This window comes from Helianthus annuus, chromosome 17 (assembly GCF_002127325.2).
Source record: "Helianthus annuus cultivar XRQ/B chromosome 17, HanXRQr2.0-SUNRISE, whole genome shotgun sequence".
Taxonomy (NCBI): Eukaryota; Viridiplantae; Streptophyta; class Magnoliopsida; order Asterales; family Asteraceae; genus Helianthus; species Helianthus annuus.
Genome location: NC_035449.2, coordinates 160222346 through 160245687, shown reverse-complemented (window position 1 = coordinate 160245687; position 23342 = coordinate 160222346).

The window sequence follows — 23342 nt, the reverse complement described above, 5'->3', positions numbered from 1 at the left end:
AAATGCTTAAATAAGAATAAAATAAGGATACTTATCTGTTTTGAATGTGTAGGTGCTGGAAAATCTTCAAGATCTGCCTCCAAATTCAGTGTCACTGAACTTGACACTGCCCGATCCTCAAAGAAGAAGCTTGTTGTCTGCCCAACTGTTACGATCCCTAAGGCAACCAGCTCTAAAGGCAAGGGCGGCAAGAAAAGGAAGACCTCTGAGGCTGACAATCTACAAGGCTTGCCTCTGATCCGTCATCAGTTCCTTGAGTACTTTTCTGATGTAAGGATCACTGACATAGCTTAAATTTCTTGCTCACTTGAGGATCACGTGATCCTGAACTTTGCACTGTCTTCTTTACAGAAATTTGCTGAAATCGAGGACTATGTTGGGAACGTTGAAAAGTTGGAATGGAAATACTCGGGCCTCCAACAAGTAGCAGTGCTCAAGGATCACAAGATTGCTTCTCTTGAAAAAGACCTCAATGATGTCAAAACCCAGACGGCCAAAGTTCTGATCAATGCTGAATATGAGAAGCATGAGCTCATGGAGGGTGCTAAAGTCTCCGCTGCTATTGCCATGTACAAGACCAAACTGCAGATGGCCCAGGAAGCTCAGGATCCTGATTTTGACAGGAGCAACTGTGACATTGAGGGCTGGAAGGCTAGGCTGGCTGAGCTGGACGATGAAGAGGAGGTTGAAGAGGTTTTAGCAATCGAGGCTGGTGGTAGTGGCAAGGATCAGGGTGGAGAGGCAGGTGGAGCTGGTGAAGGTGATGCAGCGAAGGTGTAAGCTGCAAGGATGGGCAATGATGGACACTTCTAGACATAGCAGGAGCCCATTTTTTAAGTTTGGTAGTTTATTTTGGTTGTGATGTTTTCATCGAACAATGCTTGGTCTGTAATAACTTTAGACAATAGTTTCTAGGGTGAAGGATCATGGATCCTCGAACAATAGGCAGGATAATGGGTGGTGGACGGATCCTCTGTTTGGGGAATGAAGCCACTCGTTATCCTTCCGTCTTTTATTTCCTGCACTACAAAGACCCGTAAACACTGGACACCCTTTGCCAACCCATGTGGACGGGCCACGTTTTGCTGGTAGAAACGTGGGTTAGCAATTTTGACAACCTTAAAGGGTTTAATGTTTTGTGAATAAAATTGTCACACCCCCAAAATCCACCCGCGGAGTATCACCACTTGGAGGCGTGACATGACCAGGATCAAGCCACCAATCATATTGAACATGTAACTAATAAGTAAAAGTAAATGTAATTCAATCCAACCAATATGAAACGTATTTAAAACATAATTGCAATCTCACTGTTTAGCGGAAGCATAAAAATAAACCCAACATAAGTATGAATATGTAATGTCAAAATGTTTAATCAACGCATTCACGATCCTTGTTCACAACGACCGCGCCTCCCAGTGCAAGCTCCATGTATACCTAACGACCTGCAAGGCATGTAACAGAGAGTCAACAACTAGTTGAGCGAGTTCACAGTGGGTTGTTTAGTAATAGTGTTCATTTAGTAAAACGTTTGTTTCTTTAGTAACCCATGTATCGTTTATAATTACATCGCGGCCCTCCAGGCATGTTTGCGAAGATTAGTGGGGGTTTCCCATGTATTGTAGACTAGTTTTACTTATATCGCGGCCCTCCAGGCATGTGTGCGAAGTTTAGTATCAGTATCGCGGCCATTCCAGGCATGTGTGCGAAGATCAGTATCAGTATCGCGGCCATTACAGGCATGTGTGCGAAGAGTGGTGGGGGCTTCCCCATGTATCACTAGTCTAGCAGTATCTATAAGTGACCTTTCCCAACCGAGGTCAGTATTTCATAATTCCCAACAACAACGTAAATATAGATAATCATCCAAATCCCATTCCCTACCCCGGGAATCCCATGCCTTGGTCAGAGTGTGAACTCACCTTGGTTTGCTCGGTTTGTTATTGTGCTTCTAGTGTTAATTAATGGTTAGGTCCATTACACACGACCTAAGGTACATTGCACATAAACTCAATGTAAGTGTTTACGTTCAAATAAGGTTTACATTTCCTTGGTGTCCAAACAACTGTGTTCCGTGTAATAATCGTTTACAGATTGACATGACATAGATTGCACATACATACAGTAACATACAGTATCATACAGTAACATACAGTATCATACAGTAACATACAGTGGCAGGATAAGTGTTTTTCATTCAACATTTAACCTGATTCAAGCTCTGAATGTTATTAAACTTGGACCTTTGTGACATTACACATTATACTCAGACCTTATGAACCAAACAACAAACTCGGACCCCTTTAATGTTTGAAAACTCAGACCATGTGCTTTGTTTATAAAACTCGGACCTTTCAAGCATCATAAAACTCGGACCATACAAGCATCATAAAAGTCGGACCATGTATTCAATCAAAAAGTCGGACCATACAAGCATCATAAAAGTCGGACCATGTATTCAATCAAAAAGTCAGACCATACAAGCATCATAAAGTCGGACCATGTATTAAATCAAAAAGTCGGACCATACATTACTTACAAAAGTCGGACCATGTTTTCCCTTCACAAAATTCAGACCATGTTTTCTTTACAAAGTTCAGATTATGAGTTTCCATTACAAAATTCGGAGGCAAGTGTCATGTTACAACCTCGAACTTGTGACTTCACAAAACGCTGACACTTAACTCCGAGTTAACAACATGCGTGATTTCCAAAACCAATTTACAGTTTTCAATGGAACAGTTACATTGCAGGTTACGATCAAAACCCTAATTTTCATACATTGGCAATGTTGTAATCTAATCAACAATCAAACACCTCTAACATATCAGGAATCTTAATGTCAGGAAAGTGATTACACAACCATTCACAAATCATCTCACAATAATCAGGATGATCAATAAACACAGAACCATTGTTCAGAGAACTAGGATTTGCATGAATCAAATAACCAATGATTAACAACAAATAATCATTAAACGTTTACCTTAGATTGATTCTAGATGAAGAGAGAGATCAAAAGTGATGGTTGAGAGCTTGTGCCACCAAGAATGATGAAAAAGATTATTGCAGGAGATGATTGTAAAGGAGGATTGAAATACGTATAATGATTTGTGAGAGAGGTTAGGGTTAGGGGTTATTAAGGTTTCACTAACTACTCCACTCACCCCTAAGTATCATCTTTTACATAAACACACACACACACCATATATAATTTACAGTCAAGGCACAAAGTTTTCATGTAAGTCAAATAATGCATAAAGTAATGCATAGTTCCATGCAAATGCTAAATATTGTGTGACCAACTTAATTGTGTTAAGTTAAAAGCATTAACCTGAAGTTACGGGTTGTCACATTATCCCCAACTTGAAAGAAATTTCATCCCGAAATTTAGCATGCGGTTACTGAGGAAGCTAGTTAAGTTGTATCATTTACTGGTTTTCCTGGGGTGTCACATCATCCCCCCGTTGATTTGGAATTTTGTCCCGAAATTCTGTAGTAGCTTCAGCCTCAGTAGTGGTTGCACGGTTTCCGAATAACTGGGGATACTTGAGTTTCATTTGGTCTTCTCGTTCCCAGGTGAACTCTGGTCCACGACGGGAGTTCCAACGAACTCGTACAAGAGGTATTCTAGTGTTCTTGAGGACCTTAACATCCTGGTCCGTGATTTCAACAGGTTCCTCGACGAAATGCAACTGTTCGTCGATAGTGAGTTCCTTCAATAGAACTGTTAGGGCTGGATTTTTACAATACATGATCCTTACGTGTGATCCTAACCAGTGATCCTTGTTTCTTTGGCAGATAGTGATCCTCAGCAGAGTTCCAGGATCAGGATCACGGACCATCATAGGATCCTCATGCTAACAGTTGCTTTCGTTGAACTTAATGTCATTTTGCAGGAATGTCTAGCAGGATCCGCTCTTAGCATCACGATCAAAGGACGCGTATTTACAATTATAGCATGTGCTTAATCGGAGATGAACGTTGCAAAGGATATGGAAACTTGGCATGATTTAAGGGCGACAATTTAGGCTATATTTGCTTTTATTTCTAAAGGGGTAATGAGCTGATTATTAGTCTTTTTACCTAAAATAGGTCACCTACACTTGTATATATAACACTCTTCCCCATTCGGAAGAACACACAACACAATTCTCACACGCTTAGACACTCGAAACTATAGTGATCCTTGTAATCAGCTCATTATCATCCGAAGTTGTAACCATTTTTCTTATATTGAAGTTTGGTGATCGGTAGTTGCCATCACCCGAGGTTTTTTATGCCGGAGATCATACATTGATCAAGGGCTTTTTCCTCGTATAAATCATTGTGTCTTTACATATTTCATACTGAAGTGATCCTTTACTTTTTCAATAAACCAAGCATCATACCCCGTTTACATAAAGTTTGGTTGCATTATCCTTGTGTGATTTTTGACCAAAACAGTTTGGCGCCCACCGTGGGGCAATTGGTGCTTCATTCATAAGAAAATTTTTTCTGTTGGTGATCATTCTGGAAGAATTACATGGCTTCATCATTGAAAAACACGTCCACGGGGATGTCTGCAGTCACCTCGTCTCAGAACACTCTGCCTCCTCCACCGGCAGGATCCCAGAAGAATGCTGAGAAGAGACCAACTCCTACTAACTCTAAACCTCCATCTTCTTCTGCTATGAATTCTTATACTCCCAGTACTAGTGACGTATTTACTTTGATTTTGCAGATGAAGGATCGTATGCAGCGGCAGGATGAAACTAATGAAAGGATCCTCAGGGAAATTGGAGATCTCAAAAGATAAAAGAAAGCGGCAGAGGATCATTCCCCACTGATGCCCAAATCCTTGAGCTTTGATACTCCAATGATCACTTCTCAGCCATCGGGAGTCCCAGACGTGCAAATTATGGGAGAATCAAGAGGATTGCACCTCGGATCGGCAGCAATGACTCAGGCATCAGGCTCACACTTTCAGCCGGCAGGATCCTATCCCCAGCATATGGGATCCTTCATGAATTCAGGAGCCTATCCGGGAGCACAGCAGTTTCAAGGATCCTACTTTGTTCCAGGATCATCCCAGGGTCAAGGATCCTCCTTTGTTCCAGGATCATCCCAGGGTCAAGGATCCTCCTTTGTTCCAGGATCATCCCAGGTTCAAGGATCCTTCTTTGTTCCAGGATCGTCCCAGGTTCAAGGATCCTCCTTCGTTCCAGGATCATCCCAGATACCAGGATCCTTCCAGATGCCAGGATCCCTAAAAAGTTTGCAAACAGGAAGTCTAGATGTCCATCAAGGGGACTTCATTCCAATGCAGACCATTGCTTCCACTGGTCCCTCCGTTATCCCAGAATCCCAGCAATATGGATTCACACCCAATGTTCCTAACTTGAACTCAATGGGAGGTAACACTTTAAATAATTATCTTACCACTAACCATGGATTCATGCAGGATACAGGTGTCAATCATGCTATGGCCAGGGAGTTGCAGAAGCTAAAAGATATGATCTCAAGTGTTCCAGGGGTAGTCAAGCCTATCCCGGAGATTGCAGATGGAAGCCATAAGGTGTCTCGTTTTGCACCACCGATTTGTGATGCAGAGGTACCCAAAAGGTTCCATATCCCTACTATGAAGCTGTATGATGGTACAACGGATCCTGAGGAGCACATAGCACAATACAGGGAGAGGATGGAGATCAATCCAATCCCGGAAAAGTTAAAGGAAGCATGCCTATGTAAAGGATTTGGATCCACTCTTACCGGATCAGCTCTTAAATGGCTGCTAAGTCTTCCCCCTTACTCTATTACTTCATTTGCTAATTTAGTTAATTTATTCAATAACCAATTCTCTTGTAGTAGAAAATTTGAAAGATTAACTAGTGATTTATATAGGGTAACTCAAAGTCATAATGAATCATTAAGGGATTATATAACTAAATTTAGTAAAGAATCCTTGGACATTCCCAACTTGGATATGGCTACGGCTGTTGAAGCCTTCAAAATGGGACTGCTTAAGGATTCATTATTCTATGATGATCTTGTTATGACACCATGCAGGAATCTAGATGAAGTAAGAACTCGGGCACTCAGGTTCATCCGGCTAGAGGATGATAAGAGGATCCAGGAGAGACAAGTAGGATCCTCAAAACAGGAGAAGCAAGGATCCTCCTTCAAGAACAATAAATTCAAATCCTACCATAGAAATGACAACCAGAATGTGCATGCTGTTGACCAAGAAGAGGATGATGAAGATTATCCTCCAATCTCAGAATATTGTTTTTCCGTTGATAATCATGAACTAATCCTTGTAATGCAGAATCTAGGAGAAAAAGCTAGGTGGCCCAGGAAGAATGATAAACCATCCGGGACTAAAGACAAGTCAAAATGGTGTGCATACCATGAGGATTTCGGGCATCTAACTGAAGAATGCATAGCTTTAAGAAAAGAAATTGGATATCTGTTAAGCAAGGGGCATCTAAAAGAATTGTTGGGAAGAAAAAAGCAAAGGACTCAGGATCCTGAGAGGATCCCTGAAAAGGCTCCAGCCCCTCCGGCGAATGCACAAGTGATCAACTTTATTTCCGGAGGATCAGACATCTGTGGTACATCCTTCTCGGCGGCCAAAAGGCATGCAAAGGAAGCAAAAATGGATAATGGAGAGAGACCTATTCGAACATCAAGTGTCTCAGAAGGAAAGACGATAACGTTTGATGAGAATGATCGCATTAACATCCAGGATCCTCATCATGATAGTTTAGTTATTACTCTCTTTATCTCTAACCATTTTGTCCGCAGGATCCTTATCGACGGAGGAAGCTCAGTGAACATTATCCAGCTTGATGTTCTGAAGAAAATGGGTATCCCAGAATCAGACATCACACCAAGATCCTCCGTGCTTGTAGGATTCAGTGGAGAAACGAAGAAAACTCTGGGGGACATCAAACTCCCAATCTACGTGGAAGGATTACATAATTATCAAAAATTTTGTGTTATTGACTGTTTATTTTGTTGCAATGTTATCCTTGGCAGGCCCTGGATACAAGATATGAAAGCAGTCCCATCCACCTATCATCAATGTGTGAAACTCCCTAGCCCATGGGGGATAATCAAGATCGACAGTGATCAGCAGGAGGCTAAGGATTGTTATACCTCATCCATGAAGCCAACCTCGAAGCCAAGGGAGCAATAGCAATTACAGTATCCTCCGAGGAATGTCTTGGAGGCAAGGGAACAAGATGTGGACGAAATCCTCTTGGATCCTAGTGATCCTGAATCAAAAATCTATATCGGATCAGGGATCCTTGGCAAGATGAAAGAAGACATGATATCCTTCCTCAAAAGAAGAAAGTCTACCTTTGCATGGAAGCACGAAGATATGACAGGTATATCTAAGGATATCATAACTCATAAACTTGGCATTGACAGGTCTATCAAACCAATCCATCAAAAAAGGAGGAAGTTTGCACCAGAAAGGAATGCCATTATCCAAGAAGAAGTAGAGAGACTACTTCGAGCAGGTATGATCAGAGAGGTAAAATATCCAAAATGGTTAGCCAATGTGGTCGTTGTCCAAAAGAAAAACGGAAAGTGGAGGGTATGTGTCGATTTCACTGATCTGAATAAGGCATGTCCCAAGGATCCTTTCCCATTACCCCACATTGACTCCATGGTGGATGCAACAGCGGGGCATGAACTGTTGACCTTTATGGACGCATCATCTGGATTCCAACAAATTCAGATGGAACCATCTGACCAAGAGGATACAGCCTTTATGACCCCAACCGGTTTGTATTGTTATATTGCCATGCCTTTTGGATTAAGAAATGCAGGTGCAACATATCAAAGGCTGGTGAATATGATGTTCAAAGATCAAATTGGACAAACTATGGAAGTATACATAGATGATATGGTAGTCAAATCAAAGAAAGCTGAGGATCACCTAAGGGATTTGGAAGAAGCATTTGATATCCTTGATAACTATAACATGAAGCTTAATCCTTCAAAATGCCACTTTGGTGTTAAGGCAGGTAAATTCCTAGGATATATGGTAACTCAGAGGGGCATTGAAGCAAGTCCGGAGCAAATTAAAGCACTAGTGAACATCAAGTCCCCCGCCAATGCTAAGGATGTGCAAAGGCTAACAGGCAGGATAGCAGCTCTGAACAGGTTCATATCAAAATCCTCAGAAAAATGTAAAGAATTTTACGATATCCTAAGGAAGAACAAGAAGTTTGAATGGACTGAGAAACATGAGAATGCTTTACAAGCCCTTAAAGAATATATGTCCTCAGCACCAGCATTATCAAAACCCGAAAAAGGAGATGTGTTATCCTTATACCTGGCGGTATCCTCAACCGCTGTAAGTGCTGTCCTTGTTAAGGATCACGAAGGTACACAATATCCTATCTACTATGTAAGTAAGAGTTTACTTGATGCCGAATCCAGGTACTCACACCTCGAAAAACTTATTCTTGCATTAATCATGGCATCAACTAAGTTAAGGCATTATTTTGAAACCCATACTATTGTTGTTAGAACTAATTTTCCAATCAAGAATGTCCTCAGGAAACCAGAGATGTCCGGAAGAATGGCTAAGTGGGCAGTAAAGCTTAGTGCCCATGATATAAGATACGAGCCTAGAACAGCCATCAAATCCCAAGCACTAGCCGACTTTGTGGCTGATTTCAGTAGTGATCTACAAAAGGAAGCAGAATTGGAAGTCCAGCAGCTGGATGAGACCAAGGATCCTTGGATACTACACACTGATGGATCCTCAAATGTCAAGGGCACAGGGCTCGGGATACTACTAAAATCGCCACAGGGGGACATAATACCCCACTCCATAGCATGTGAGTTCCAAGCAACTAACAATGAGGCTGAATATGAAGCCTTAATTGCTGGCTTGCAAATTGCTAAGGATATGGGGGTGAAATATCTTAAAGTATATGTGGACTCATTATTGATCACCAATCACTTTAATGGATCCTATGCTGTTAAAGGAGAAAAACTAACCAAATATTTAGAGATAGTCAAGGAATTGGCACTCTCTTTTGTCTCTTTCAGCTTAACACAGGTACCAAGGGAGGATAACACGGAAGCTGATGCATTGGCCAACCTAGGATCATCCTTAAAGATTCCAGAAGATATAAGTATCCCTATCATCCATATCCTGGCTCCTGCTATTGAAAATCAGGTGGCCATGGAAATAGAAGAGGATACTGCAGTGATCCCTAGTGAAGAAGCTCAATCTTATTCAGGATCATGGATCTCACCAATCATGAGATACTTGCAATACGGGGAGATTCCGATGGGAGAAAATCCTAGAGCTTTCAGGATCAAGGTATCTCAATTCACAATTTTGAAAAATGTATTATATAAGCGATCTCTTGCAGGACCATATTTAAGATGTATCGAGGATCCTGAAATTGAAGAAGTGTTGAGAGACTTCCATGAAGGAGATTGTGGAAACCACACTGGGGGCAGCGCATTATTCTCAAGGATCCTTAGAACAGGATACTACTGGCCAACTATGAAAAGGGATGCTGTAGAATATGCTAAAAAGTGTGATCCTTGTCAAAGACACAACAATATCCTCCATCAGCCAGCCGAATTGCTACATCCTATACCATCCTCTTGGCCATTCATGAGATGGGGGATGGATATAGTTGGCAAGCTCCCTAAAGCACCTGGTGGAAAAGTATTTATGCTTGCCATGACTGACTACTTCTCTAAGTGGATAGAAGCTGAAGCTTTTGCTCAAGTCAGAGAAAAAGAAGTTATATCCTTTATCAAAAGAAACATTATAACTAGATTTGGCATTCCCTCTGAAATTGTATGTGATAATGGTTCCCAATTCATTGGAAGCAGAACTACTAACTTTTGTGACAGTTGGGGAATTAAGATGATAACATCAACACCAGTTCATCCACAAGCCAATGGTCAAGCAGAATCATCCAACAAGATCATCATCAACAATCTGAAGAAGAAGCTAGGATCCAAGAAGGGGAAATGGGCAGAGGAGTTACCTTATGTGCTATGGGCTGATAGGACAACTCCCAAGAATGCCACTGGTCAAACACCTTTCTCTTTAGTATTTGGGGCAGAAGCAGTGATCCCAACAGAGATGGTGATCCCAACTGCTAGAACAAGTGCTCGTGATCCTGAAGAGAATGCTACAATCCTGGCTCAGGATTTGGATACTATTGAGGAAATCAGGGATCTGGCTAGGATAAGGATGGCAAGCTACCAACAAAGAATGGCTGGTGCTTACAACAAAAATGTTAGGATAAGGAAGTTCCAAGTCGGAGATATGGTGTTGAGAAAAGCATTCCAAAACACTATCAATCCTGCTGACGGGAAGTTAGCACCAAAGTGGGAAGGTCCTTACTTGATTGAAGCTGAAGCAGGAAAGGGGGCATACAGATTGCTAACCATGGAAGGAAATTTGTTACCAAGAGCCTGGAATGCTGTTCACTTAAAGAAGTACTTTATGTGAACATGATCCTTCAAGCATGTGATCCTTACATTGAAGTATCCTCGAAGGATCCCGGTGAGGTCAGTGATCCTTACTCTGGTAATGCCCTTATCTTAAAACTATTACATTTCCTTACTTTTTACCGAAGGATAAGGATCCTGTATCCTTCATCCTCTTCTCACGAACCATTTGAGTTATGATAGTTCAGGTATCTACAGCATATCGTCAAAGATCTTCAAAAGCAACGCAGATCCTTGGGTTCAACCCCAGTTATCCTTGGGATTATCCCCAGTTTCCGCCAGCAGCGCACGATGATCCTGATATAGTTCACGTCTTTGGGACCAGTACCCACTTCCGGGGCTGACAACCTCATCGTACTGGCTATACCCAGGATCCTACGTATAATGGTAGACGTACCATACATCCGTTCCTAAGGTTTCTAACGTTTTCACGTTAGCTAAGGTTTTGACATTTTCATGTCACTAAGTTTGGATAGTCGCTAGTAAGGGCCATACTCCAATTTACATACGATCCTTTGGGCTTGTCCCCAGTTATCCTTTGGGCTTGTCCCCAGTGATCCTTTGGGATCATCCCCAGTTATCTTTGGGCATGTCCCCAGTTATTAATTTATCTTTTACATTGGCTTAGTCCCAAGTTATGTTCCGTTTTTCAGGTTCTCGAAGTTAAACAAATAAGGATCCTTAATCCTTATTATCCGTTAAAATTTCACTTTTGGTTATCTTGATTAAAGGTTAGGATCTTAACTTGGATCCTCAGGTATGATCCTTGACTATTCTGATTATACTGAATAACCCTAACACTTTGACAACTAAACCTATGATCCTTGAAATTGATTGCTTCAAAAATCTTCAGTGTCAGGATATTTGATCTGGGATCATATCCTAAATTTATTAAACATGGTTTGCTCAACTCTTGTTACTCTAACAAATATATTTCTAAAACAACTGGAAAATAAAGAGGATAAATAAAGGATAACAACACGAGATAAGCCAGAAAGATTAAAGTTATATTATTAACAAAAGGATCTTAAACCCTTTCAAAAAAGTTGTCAAAATTGCCAACCCACGTTTCTACCAGCAAAATGTGGCCCGTCCACATGGGTTGGCAAAGGGTGTCCATTGTCTATGCGGTCTTAGCAGGTGCAGGAAATTAAAGGCGGCAGGATCACAAAGGTTTCATCCCCCAAACAGAGGATCCCTCCACCATTTGCGATCCTACCTATTGTCCGAAGGATCCAGGATCCTTAACCCTAAAAACTATTGTTTAAGTACAGACCATAAATTGTTTCAAACATCAACAACCACAAAAATCACTACCAAACCTAAAAAATTGGGCTCCGGCCTAGTCTCGAAATATCCATCATCGCCCAATCCAGCAGCTTAAACCTTCGCTGCTCCATCGCCACCAGCTTCTCCACCCTGATCCATGCCAGCATCACCACCTTCAAGCATAGGGATATCCTCAGCTTCATCATCGTCCTCCAATTCCGCCAGCCTTGCCTTCCAACCCTTCACATCCCATGAGCTCTTGTCGAAGGCAGGATCCTGAGCCTCCGCAGCCATCTGCAATTGTATCTTATACATAGCAATTGCGGCAGAGACCTTGGCATCCTGGGTGATCTCCTGCTTTTCGCCATCCATGTTGATCAGCATTTGAGCAGCCTCATCATTTGTAGCCCGGAGCTCCTTCTCAAGATCAGCTATCTTAAGATCCTTTAACACGCCCATTTGTTGAAGGTCGGCGATTTGGCTTTCCTGATCTTCGACATGGCCAAGGTAGGTCTCTACTTCAGCAAGTTTCTGCAAAAAGGGAAAAAGGTAAGATCAGGACCAGGTGATCCTCAAAGAAACAGAATATACAGACAGGATACTCAAGTAGGATAGCAAACAGGGGCAATGATCCTTACTTCATTAACATAATCAAGAAACTGCTGGCGGAGCAGGGGAAATCCTTGGAGATCCTCAGAAGTCTTTCTCTTCTTCCCCTTACCCCTAACAGGTGCTTTAGGGGCCGAAGCAGAGGGACTGGCAACAGAAGTCTTCTTTCTTGAAGACTTGACATTGGCAAGATCATCAATCCCGAACTTGGAGGCAGACTTGGCAGACTTAGCAGATTTCCCAGCGCCTACACAATCAAAACAAGATAAGTTTCCTAACTAATTTAACAGTCTTGCATAGAACTTACTTTTTGGTAAGGATACTTACTTGACATTGTGGCAGATGCAGAGGATACTTCTTGTGAATCTTGGATGGTGACTTGAAAACTTCTGGTTTCAGGATCAAGCTTTTTGAAAGCTTAAACTCTCTCTCTTGCAGCAGGGGTTAACTTGAGATGAGCAACGGATATAGCTAAAAAAACACAAAAGACAAAGGAAACATTAGTGATCTTCATCATAAGAAACAAGTCTGATGGTGATCCTTCCAGGATCCTCTATCCTACCATGAGTAGCCCACTCCTTGGGCAGATCCTCCCCGTTAGGGATGGTATCCCTCCTAACAAAGAAGAATCGTCGCTTCCAGTTGGTATCATTTTTGGTGACCTTAAAAACAGGGTGATCCTCTCCAGCTTTCCGTTTCAGCAAATATCGATAGGAACCAAACGTGGTAAGATCATAAAGATCAGCCAGCTCTGCCATCCCTAAGTCAATCCCCTCCTGCTCGATGATCCTCTTGAAGGTATACAGAACCCTCCAGATCATCGGCATGGCTTGGATAAGATATGTCGGTCAAGGAAAAGAAGGATTGGGTGAAGGCTGGAAAAGGATACGAATATCCTATGGTAAACGGATTTGCAGGAAAGGCCACCCAGGTGTCGGAAACAAAATCGCTTAAAGCGGTGGAAGTGAATGACTTGAAGATAGCATCCGCCGGAAAACAGTGACGGATCCTATCAACATGAGCATCGGTGAAGCAGCATCTCTCGGTAGGAGAGTCTTTAATAATCCCTTGACCTTTCAAGGGGCTATTCCTCTGGTGATCCTTGTGAGGAGAGTTCCGGAGCAACATATTCGTGGAAGAATAGAAAGAGAAAGGAAAACAGAGTAAGAGAGGGAAAGAAAAGAAGAAGAATACCTGATCGATCTTTCGGACGAGATTATAAAGGGAGTAGCTCTTAAATTTAAATGCAAATTGATCCTAACTATATCTCCTATTTATAATGATGATCTGCAGGATTGTCACATCTATGACGTAAGGGTTGCAACGGCTAGTTCGAGATTAACGGCTAGTTATCCGAGTTGTTCGTTGCAGATAAGATCAAAGCAAAATATAACTCATTTATTTACAAAATCACTCCTTATATTTTGGGGGCAATTGTTAGGGCTGGATTTTTACAATACATGATCCTTACGTGTGATCCTAACCAGTGATCCTTGTTTCTTTGGCAGATAGTGATCCTCAGCAGAGTTCCAGGATCAGGATCACGGACCATCATAGGATCCTCATGCTAACAGTTGCTTTCGTTGAACTTAATGTCATTTTGCAGGAATGTCTAGCAGGATCCGCTCTTAGCATCACGATCAAAGGACGCGTATTTACAATTATAGCATGTGCTTAATCGGAGATGAACGTTGCAAAGGATATGGAAACTTGGCATGATTTAAGGGCGACAATTTAGGCTAGATTTGATTTTATTTCTAAAGGGGTAATGAGCTGATTATTAGTCTTTTTACCTAAAATAGGTCACCTACACTTGTATATATAACACTCTTCCCCATTCGGAAGAACACACAACACAATTCTCACACGCTTAGACACTCGAAACTATAGTGATCCTTGTACTCAGCTCATTATCATCCGAAGTTGTAACCATTTTTCTTATATTGAAGTTTGGTGATCGGTAGTTGCCATCACCCGAGGTTTTTTATGCCGGAGATCATACATTGATCAAGGGCTTTTTCCTCGTATAAATCATTGTGTCTTTGCATATTTCATACTGAAGTGATCCTTTACTTTTTCAATAAACCAAGCATCATACCCCGTTTACATAAAGTTTGGTTGCATTATCCTTGTGTGATTTTTGACCAAAACAAGAACTATGAGGGTCTCATCTGACAGACACTTCTTCAGATTCGACACATGGAAAACGTTATGAACTGCACCGAGTTCTGCTGGTAAGTTCAGTTTGTAGGCCACTTTGCCTATTCTTTCAATGATTTCGAACGGTCCAACATACCGCGGATTGAGCTTGCCTCGTTTACCAAAACGAACCACACCCTTCCAGGGTGAGACTTTGAGTAGCACTCGATCCCCAACTTGGAACTCGAGCGGTTTTCTGCGTTTATCAGCGTAGCTTTTCTGACGGTCACGAGTTGCCGCCATGCATTGTCGTATCTGTGCAATCCGTTCAGTAGCATCAACTACCATTTCTGGACCTGTGATCTGACTATCACCCACCTCTGCCCAACAAAGAGGTGATCGGCATTTACGTCTGTATAATGCCTCGAATGGAGCGGCTTGTATGCTGGTGTGGTAACTGTTGTTGTACGAAAACTCCACTAACGGGAGATGTTTTTCCCAGCTGTTGCCGAAATCGATAACACACGCCCGAAGCATGTCTTCTAGAGTCTGAATAGTGCGCTCAGATTGCCCATCCGTCTGAGGATGGTAAGCTGGTCTCATGTCTAATCGAGAGCCAAAAGATTTGTGCATTGCTTGCCATAGTTCTGAAGTAAATCGTGCATCACGATCTGAGATAATAGAGGTTGGCACTCCATGCCTCGAAACAACTTCTTTCAAGTAAATGTCTGCTAATGTAGAGAACTTGTCAGTTTCCTTGATAGCCAAGAAGTGAGCAGACTTTGTGAGTCAATCCACGATCACCCAAATAGTATCGTTCCTACGCTGGGATCCAGGCAGGCCAGTAACAAAATCCATGGAAATTTCCTCCCATTTCCATTGTGGTATCTTTGGTTGCTGAAGTAGGTCTGATGGTTTCTGGTATTCCGTCTTGACCCTCGCGCAGGTCAAACACTTGCAGACGTAAGTTGCTATGTGGGCATTCATGCTAGGCCACCAGTACATAGTTCTAAGATCGTGGTACATTTTATCCGAACCTGGATGTACCGAGTAGCGGGACTTATGAGCTTCATCCATTACCAGCTTGCGTAAGTTGCCATAATGTGGAACCCAAATGCGTCCTGTTACATTGTAGGCGCCGTTTTCCCTTTGTTCTAATCGTTGCCTTGAGCCGCGTAGGGCCTCAGCCCTGACGTTTTCTGGTTTCAATGTTTCTACCTGAGCATCTCGTATCTGTGCAGGAAGACTAGACTGAATAGTAAGTTGTAGCACGCGCACACATCTAGGCGTAGTGTCCTTTCGACTGAGGGCGTCAACCACAACATTGGCTTTGCCTGGATGGTACTTGATAGCGCATTCGTAATCATTAAGTAGCTCGACCCATCGACGTTGCCGCATGTTCAATTCCTTCTGCTTGAAAATATGCTCGAGACTCCTGTGATCGGTGTAGATAGTGCACTTGGTACCGTACAGGTAGTGTCGCCATATCTTAAGCGCGAAAACAACAGCTCCAAGTTCTAAATCATGTGTAGTGTAGTTCCGCTCGTGAACTTTAAGTTGGCGCGAGGCGTAAGCAATGACTTTATCCCTTTGCATCAATACACAACCAAGACCCTGAATCGACGCATCGCAGTAGACCACAAAATCTTCTGTGCCCTCTGGCAATGAGAGAATAGGTGCGCTGCATAGCCTATCCTTTAGGTGTTGAAAGGCCGTTTCTTGTGTATTACCCCAACGATAGGTAACCCCTTTCTGTGTCAGTAATGCAAGCGGCTGTGCGATCTTTGAGAAGTCTTTGATGAACCGTCTGTAATAACCCGCCAAACCCAAGAATTGGCGTATTTCCGTTGGTGTACGCGGTGCAGGCCAGTTCCTGATCGAATCTACCTTGGATGGATCAACATGAATCCCATCCTTGTTTACCACATGGCCTAGAAAATGGACTTCACGAAGCTAGAAGTCGCATTTTGAAAACTTGACGTACAGTTGTTCCTTTCGAAGAAGTTCCAAGATAAGTCATAGATGCTGCTCGTGTTCCTCCTGACTCTTGGAGTAGATCAAGATGTCGTCGATGAAAACAATCACAAACTTGTCTAAATAAGGCTTGCACACTATGTTCATTAGATCCATGAAAATTGCAGGCACGTTCGTTAGCCCAAATGGCATGACTAGAAACTCGTAGTGGCCGTAGAGAGTTCTGAATGCTGTCTTAGAGACGTCCTCATCCCGGACTCTCAGCTGATGGTAACCTGACCTCAGGTCAATCTTGGAGTAGTAGCTCGACCCTTGCAGCTGGTCGAATAAGTCATCAATACGTGGCAGAGGATAGCGGTTCTTCACTGTCACCTTGTTTAGTTCACGGTAATCTATGCACATCCTGAAGGTATCGTCCTTCTTTTTCACGAATAACACTGGAGCTCCCCAAGGCGAAGAGCTAGGACGAATAAAGCCCTTATCCAAGAGCTCTTGCAATTGCTTAGACAGTTCTTCCAGTTCGGTTGGAGCTAATCGATATGGTGCGCGAGCTATAGGTGCTGCTCCAGGAGCTAATTCGATTTGAAATTTGACTTGGCGGTGAGGTGGTAGCCCAGGTAAATCTTCAGGAAACACTTGGGGAAAATCATGTACAACTGGGATATCCTCTAATCTCCTCTCATTCGTCGATGCGTCTGTAACAAGTGCCAAAATGGCAGTGTGACCCTTTCGTAAACATTTCTGAGCCTTTAAAAAGGAGATGATGCCAACCACGGCACTACTCTTGTCGCCTTGAACCTCGGGAGGTTCTTTACCCGAACGGGGAATACGAACGATCTTCTCCTTGCATAAGATCTCTGCTTGTTGCTGGGATAACCAATCCATACCAATAACGATGTCGAAACTACCCAGAACTATAGGAATGAGGTCGATGGAGAAAGTCTGACTCGCTAAGATAATGTTACAACCCTTGACTACGTGTGTGGCCTCTAAACTTTTACCGTTGGCTAACTCTACGACATGTTTGGTGTTTAAGGGTGTTGGTATACGTTTTAACATTTGACTAACTTTTAGAGACAAATAACTGGTATCCGCACCCAAATCAAACAATATAGAAACATAAAAGTCGTCGAGAAGAAACTTACCCATAACCACATTAGGATCATTCCTTGCGTCACCCTGCCCCAGCACGAACACACGACCCCTGGCATCGTTGCCATTATTGTTTCCCCCGTTGTTGTTCGCATTGCCCTGATTGTTGTTATTGTTGTTGCTCTGGTTCTGGTTTAACTGGGGGCAGTCACGTTTGAAGTGGCCTTCAGCACCACATTGATAGCATCCTCTGTTGCCTCGCTGCTGTTGTTGCTGCTGGTTTCGTGGAGTAGGTGGTTGTTGTTGTTGATTCTGGTTCGCAGGTCGTGAGCTTCTGCAATCTTTAGCCTCATGACCCATCTTGAGGCACCGCTGACAACGACCCTTATTGCACTGGCCATTGTGGTGCTTGTTGCAAGTATTGCCTTGGGAGATTTCCCCGATATCCACCCTGTCTTTGATTACCCGAAGCTCGCTGACCAGGGCTCTGGTAGTTATCAGTCTTGCGCTGCTGAACCTGAGACTGAGTTGTAGCTGAACCTTTGCTGGAATCCCCATCCCATTTCCGTTTGTTGTCACTAGGAGTAGCGGAAGTAGTAGCATCGGTAGCACTGATACGTTTAGGCAGCCTGTTCTGTTCCACTGACTAATCTGTGAGGCGATGAGCAAGACGCTGAATATCCTGGATGTTAGCAAGGTTGGCCGATGTCACGTGGCTTTGAATTTCTGGTGCCAACCCTTTGAGATACAACTCAATACGTCTGATAGGAGGGTCCACCATAGTTGGACACAGAACGGCCAGCTCGTTTGACCGTTTAGTATATGCCTCAATTTCCGACCCCGTCATTTTCAGATGAAAGAACTCCACCTCTAACTTGTGGATGTCGTCACGTGTGCAGTATTCCCGTTTAATCAGCTCCTTGAAATCATTCCAAGGGGTGGCGTTAGCAGCTGCCAATCCTAAAAGTTGAACTTGCGCATTCCACCAAGTCAGCGCGATTCCTTCCAGTGTGCCAGTGGCGTACTTCACCCTACGAGCCTCTGGGCATTCACGCATCTCAAACACTGACTCAAGCTTTTCAAACCAATGGAGGAGTCCCACTGCTCCCTCCGTGCCACTGAATGTGCTAGGAAGACAGTCCATGAAATTCTTGAAAGTGCAAACAGGTGGCTGAGCGTGTTGACCTGTTGTGTATATAAGAACAGGACAAGGTTAAACACAAGAGTTGGTTTAGGAGTGTAGGATCTAAAGATCCTAGTGTGAGTTACGACTGCATGATATACCTCCTGCTTGTGCGGCTGCAAGTGCCGCAGCAACTTGTTCGTTAATGAGAGCCGTCAACTGGGCTTGTGTCAAGTTAATGCGTCCAGCCATGATCTTCATAGCAAAGGTAACATAAGTGAGAGAGCGTTCGCGAATAGTGCGATGACAGAAGAGAGTAAGCACACAAGTGTTCTCAAGCAATAACGATTAGTAGGCAAGGTAATCTAAGCATACCACGAGCAAAGTTCTATGCAATTCTAGCAAGTAGGTAAAGTAAACATGAATAGTAGTACCTATGATGTTGAGCCTTGCACGTGGAGCGAAGCGTCGTTGTGGATCGTTGAGCACTGTACTGGTTATAGTCTTGTTTTAATAAAAATGTTTTCCCCATATTAAAACCAAGTTCTCTATAACCAATGGCTCTGATACCAATCTGTCACACCCCCAAAATCCACCCATGGAGTATCACCGCTTGGAGGCGTGACATGACCAGGATCAAGCCACCAATCATATTGAACATGTAACTAATAAGTAAAAGTAAATGTAATTCAACCCAACCAATATGAAAGGTGTTTAAAACATAATTGCAATATCACTGTTTAGCGGAAGCATAAAAATAAACCCAACATAAGTATGAATATGTAATGTCAAAATGTTTAATCAACGCATTCACGATCCTTGTCCACAACGACCGCGCCTCCCAGTGCAAGCTCCATGTATACCTAACGACCTGCAAGGCATGTAACAGAGAGTCAACAACTAGTTGAGCGAGTTCACAGTGGGTTGTTTAGTAATAGTGTTCATTTAGTAAAACGTTTGTTTGTTTAGTAACCCATGTATCGTTTATAATTACGTCGCGGCCCTCCAGGCATGTTTGGGAAGATTAGTGGGGGTTTCCCATGTATTGTAGACTAGTTTTATTTGTATCGCGGCCCTCCAGGCATGTGTGCGAAGTTTAGTATCAGTATCGCGGCCATTCCAGGCATGTGTGCGAAGATCAGTATCAGTATCGCGGCCATTACAGGCATGTGTACGAAGAGTAGTGGGGGCTTCCCCATGTATCACTAGTCTAGTAATATCTATAAGTGACCTTTCCCAACCGAGGTCAGTATTTCATAATTCCCAACATCAACGTAAATACAGATAATCATCCAAATCCCATTCCCAACCCCGGGAATCCCATGCCTTGGTCAGAGTGTGAACTCACCTTGGTTTGCTCGGTTTGTTATTGTGCTTCTAGTGTTAATTAATGGTTAGGTCCGTTACACACGACCTAAGGTACGTTGCACATAAACTCAATGTAAGTGTTTACGTTCAAATAAGGTTTACAATTCCTTGGTGTCCAAACAACTGTGTTCCGTGTGATAATCGTTTACAGATTGACATGACATAGATTGCACATACATACAGTAACATACAGTATCATACAGTAACATACAGTAACATACAGTGGCAGGATAAGGGTTTTTCATTCAACATTTAACTGATTCAAGCTCTGAATGTTATTAAACTTGGACCTTTGTGACATTACACATTATACTCAGACCTTATGAACCAAACAACAAACTCGGACCCCTTTAATGTTTGAAAACTCAGACCATGTGTTTTGTTTACAAAACTCGGACCTTTCAAGCATCATAAAACTCGGACCATACAAGCATCATAAAAGTCGGACCATGTATTCAATCAAAAAGTCGGACCATACAAGCATCATAAAAGTCGGACCATGTATTCAATCAAAAAGTCGGACCATACAAGCATCATAAAGTCGGACCATGTATTAAATCAAAAAGTCGGACCATACATTACGTACAAAAGTCGGACCATGTTTTCCCTTCACAAAATTCGGACCACGTTTTCTTTACAAAGTTCAGACTATGAGTTTCCATTACAAAATTCGGAGGCAAGTGTCATGTTACAACCTCGGACATGTGACTTCACAAAACCCTGACACTTAACTCTGAGTTAACAACATGCGTGATTTCCAAAACCAATTTATAGTTTTCAATGGAACAGTTACATTGCAGGTTATGATCAAAACCCTAATTTTCATATATTGGCAATGATGTAATCTAATCAACAATCAAACACCTCTAACATATCAGGCATCTTAATGTCAGGAAAGTGATTACACAACCATTCACAAACCATTTCACAATAATCAGGATGATTAATAAACACAGAACCATTGTTCGGAGAACTAGGATTTGCATGAATCAAATAACCAATGATTAACAACAAATAATCATTAAACGTTTACCTTAGATTGATTCTAGATGAAGAGAGAGATCAAAAGTGATGGTTGAGAGCTTGTGCCACCAAGAATGATGAAAAAGATGATTGCAGGAGATGATTGTAAAGGAAGATTGAAATACGTATAATGATTTGTGAGAGAGGTTAGGGTTAGGGGTTATTAAGGTTTCACTAACTACTCCACTCACCCCTACGTATCATCTTTTACATAAAACACACACACCACATATAATTTACAGTCAAGTGTTGTTATAACTTTTTGGCTTATCATGTATTGTTATTCTTATGAATCCTTTAGTTTTCAATTGTTGCGATATTCATTTTGTTTAAACTTATCAAGTAAAGAAAAAACTTAATAAATATCCTCAAAAAGTTTAGGATATGATCAAGGATCACATATCCTATAGTCGATAAGTTCCGAAAAGTAGTATATTTTAAGGATCATAAGTTCAGTTGTCAAAGTATAAGGGTTACTCAAATGAATAATGATAGAATCAAAATAGTTAAGGATCATACCTGAGAATCCAAGTTAGGATCCTAATTCCTTAACAATTACGATCAGGATAATCAAAAAGACAAACCTTAATGAAAGGTAAGGATCAAGGATCCTTGCTTGTTTAACTTCGAAATCCTGAAATAGAATATAACTTGGGACTAAGCCCAAGGATAACTGGGGACAAGCCCAAAGATCTTGTGTAAACTGGAGTATGGCCCTCACTGGCGACTATCCAAACTTAGTGACATGAAATGCCAAAACCTTAGCTAACGTGAAAACGTTAGAAACCTTAGGAACGGATGTATGGTACGTCTACCATTATACGTAGGATCCCGGATACAGCCAGTACAATGAAATTGTCAGCCCCTAAAGCGTGTACTGGTCCCATTGCCATGAACTGTACCAGGATCATCGTGCGCTACTGGCGAAACTGGGGACAGGCCCAAACTGGGGTCAAGCCCAAATAACTGGGGTCAAGCCCAAATAACTGGGGTCAAGCCCAAATAACTGGGGTCAAGCCCAAATAACTGGGGTCAAGCCCAAATAACTGGGGTCAAGCCCATAAACCTGGGGTCAAGCCCAAATAACTGGATACTTTTGTGGATAATCAGTCCCTTGTCAAGGATACCTGAACCTTCAAAACTCAGAATTAAGTGAAAGGAGGATAAAGGATGCAGGATCCTTATCCTTATATAAGAGAATAAAAGAATAAAATAGTTTGAGATTAGAATGTTACCAAAATGAGGATCATTCGTTCTATAAGGATCCTTCAAGGATACTTGTCATGTGAGGATCATGGATCCTTGTCACATGAAGTATTTCTTCAAATGGACAGCATTCTAGGCCCTTGGTAGCAAATCACCTTCCATTGTTAGCAATCGATATGCCCCCTTTCCTGCCTCAACTTCAATCAAATAAGGGCCTTCCCACTTTGGTGCCAACTTTCCATCAGCAGGATTGGTGGTATTCTGAAATGCTTTCCTTAGTGCCATATCACCAACTTGGAATTTCCTGATCCTGACATTCTTGTTGTAAGCTCCAGCCATCCTTTGTTGATAACTGGCTATCCTTATCCTTGCGAAATCCCTGATTTCTTCTATAGTATCCAGGTCTTGAACCAAGTTTTCAGCATTTCCTTCAGGATCACGGATAGTTGTTCTTGCAGTTGGAACCACCATCTCTATAGGGATCACTGATTCTGCTCCAAATACCAAAGAGAATGGAGTTTGACTAGTAGCATTCTTGGGAGTTGTCCTATCAGCCCATAATACATAAGGTAGTTCTTCTGCCCATTTTTCTTTCTTGGATCCAAGCTTTTTCTTTAAGTTGTTGATGATGATCTTGTTGGATGATTCTGCCTGACCATTAGCTTGTGGGTGAACTGGTGTTGATGTTATCATCTTAATCCCCCAGCTGTCACAAAAGTTAGTAGTTCTACTCCCAATAAATTGGGATCCATTATCACATACAATTGCAGAAGAAATACCAAATCTAGTAATAATGTTTCTTTTAATGAAGGATATAACTTCCTTTTCTCTGACTTGAGCAAAGGCTTCAGCCTCTATCCACTTGGAGAAGTAATCAGTCATAGCAAGCATGAATACTTTTCCACCGGGTGCCTTAGGAAGCTTACCAACTATATCCATTCCCCATCTCATAAAAGGCCAAGAATAGGATATAGGATGCAAAAGCTCTGCTGGTTGGTGAAGGATATTACTATGTCTCTGGCAAGAATCACACTTCTTGGCATACTCCACAGCA